The sequence below is a fragment of the Populus nigra genome, chromosome 2 (genome assembly GCF_951802175.1).
Source record: "Populus nigra chromosome 2, ddPopNigr1.1, whole genome shotgun sequence".
Lineage (NCBI taxonomy): Eukaryota > Viridiplantae > Streptophyta > Magnoliopsida > Malpighiales > Salicaceae > Populus > Populus nigra.
The window spans coordinates 6,395,068-6,397,567 of NC_084853.1; positions in this window are offsets into that span (position 1 = coordinate 6,395,068).

A 2,500-nucleotide genomic window follows, 5' to 3' on the forward strand; every position below is an offset into this window, starting at 1 on the left:
GGCAGCGCCGACGAAATCGGCAAAGTCGGCAGAATCGGCAGCGCAGATTTTTCGACGAACATGGGCTGGACGCTGGACTGGCCGGGCCATGCAGGAAAATTCATCGAGGGGACACGCTGACGAAACAGCGCTGGTTCAGGCACGGCGGGCAGTGGTGGAATCGGCAGCGCCGACGAAATCGGCAAAGTCGGCAGAATCGCAGCGGGTGCTGGCGATGGGTCTGGACGGGCTGGATAGTCCAAGGCTCGACGAGAAAGACTGCTGGTTTAGACACTGGGGCAGTGGCAGCCCGCGGGACAGTGTCGGCAGATTCGGCAGCGCAGATTTGTGCGGCTGCAGGTTCGTCGGGGAAAATCGGCAGCGCAGATTTTGCGACGAACATGGGCTGGGCGATGGACTGTCCAGGCCAGGCAGGAAAATTTGTCGAGGGGACACGCTGACGAAACAGCGCTGGTTCAGGCACGGCGGGCAGTGTTGGAATCGGCAGCGCCGACGAAATCGGCAAAGTCGGCAGAATCGGCAGGCGCAGATTTTTCGACGAACACGGGCTGGACGGTGGACTGTCCAGGCCAGGCAGGAAAATTCGTCGAGGGGACACGCTGACGAAACAGCGCTGGTTCAGACACGGTGGGCGCAGTGTTGGAATCGGCAGCGCCGAGAAAATCGGCAAAGTCGGCAGAATCGGCAGCAGGTGCTGGCGATGAGTCAGGACGGACTGGATAGTCCAAGGCTCGATGAGAAAGACCGCTGGTTTAGACACTGGGGGCAGTGGCAGCCCGCGGGGCAGTGTCGGCAGATTCGGCAGCAGTGTCTGCCGATTCGGCAGCGTTGGCTTGTTGGCGCGGGGGGCCGATTCGAGTGGGGACTTGGGCAGCGGGCAGTGAAAGCAAGAGTTTCCCCGATGCTGCCGGGAAAAACGCTCCCCGGGATGGCCGGGTGAGATGACCCGGCGGCCCGCGACGGGTCATTCAATTCCATGCCCCGTCAACATAACTCCCGATGTACTGTTTGCTTTTTCGGAAGAAGAGATCCATCCCCCCATCCTCGGCCAGCCAAAAACGCTCCAATTAATGGCCGGGTGAGATGACCCGGAGGCCCGCGACGCGTCATTCAAATCACTGCCCTATCGGCTACAACTGCTGATGGGTGGGATTAGAGGCCTGCCATGGTGGTGAGGGGCGGCGAGGACCGTGAAAGCTAGAGTTTTTCAGAGGCTGCCGGGAAAAAGGCCCCTCGGGTGGCGGGGTGCGAGGACCAGGCGCGTCATTCAATTCTCTTCCCTATCAACTTGGCTCCCGTTGGCGGGATTGGAGGCCTACTGTTTGTTACAGGGCTAAAATCGTCAGGGGAAGAGCTGACGAAACAATGCTGGTTTGGATGCAGGGGGTAGTGTTGGAATCGGCAGCGCGGACAAAATCGGCAAAGTCGACAAAAAAGACTGTTGGTCTGGACATCGGGGCAGCGGCAGCCATGCCGACAGGGGGGGAAATCGGCAGCACAGATTTGTGCAGCTGCAGGTTCGTCGGGGAAATCGGCAGCGCAGATTTTTCGATGAACATGGGCTGGAAGATGGACTGTCCAGGCCAGGCAGGGAAATTCGTCAAGGGGACACGCTGACGAAACAGCGCTGGTTCAGGCACGGCGGGCAGTGTTGGAATCGGCAGCGCCGACGAAATCGGCAAAGTCGGCAGAATCGGCAGCGGGTGCTGGCGATGAGTCTGGACGATTTATAGTCCAGGGCTTGATGGAAAAGACTGTTGGTCCAGACAATGGGGCAGTGGCAGCGCGGATTTGTGCAGCTGCAGGTTCGTCGGGGAAAATCGGCAGCGCAGATTTTTCGACGAACAGGGGCTGGGCGCTGGACTGGCCGGGCCAGGCAGGAAAATTCGTCAGGGGGGCACGCTGACGAAAACAGGGGCTGCGGAGTGGAAAATCGGCAGCGCAGATTTTTCGACGAACAGGGGCTGGACCGGCCGGGCCAGGCAGGAAAATTCGTCAGGGGGGCACGCTGACGAAAAGAGGGGCTGCCGCGTGGAAAATCGGCAGCGCAGATTTTTCGACGAACAGGGGCTGGACGCTGGACTGGGCCAGGCAGGAAAATTCGTCAGGGGGCACGCTGACGAAAAGAGGGGCTGCCGCGTGGAAAATCGGCAGCGCAGATTTTTCGACGAACATTCGTCAGGGGGGCACGCTGACGAAAAGAGGGGCTGCCGCGTGGAAAATCGGCAGCGCAGATTTTTCGACGAACATTCGTCAGGGGGGCACGCTGAGGAAAACAGGGGCTGCCGCGTGGAAAATCGGCAGCGCAGATTTTTCGACGAACAGGGGCTGGATGCTGGACCGGCCGGGCCAGGCAGGAAAATTCGTCAGGGGGGCACGCTGACGAAAAGAGGGGCTGCCGCGTGGAAAATCGGCAGCGCAGATTTTTCGACGAACAGGGGCTGGACTGGCCGGGCCAGGCAGGAAAATTCGTCAGGGGGGCACGCTGACGAAAAGAGGG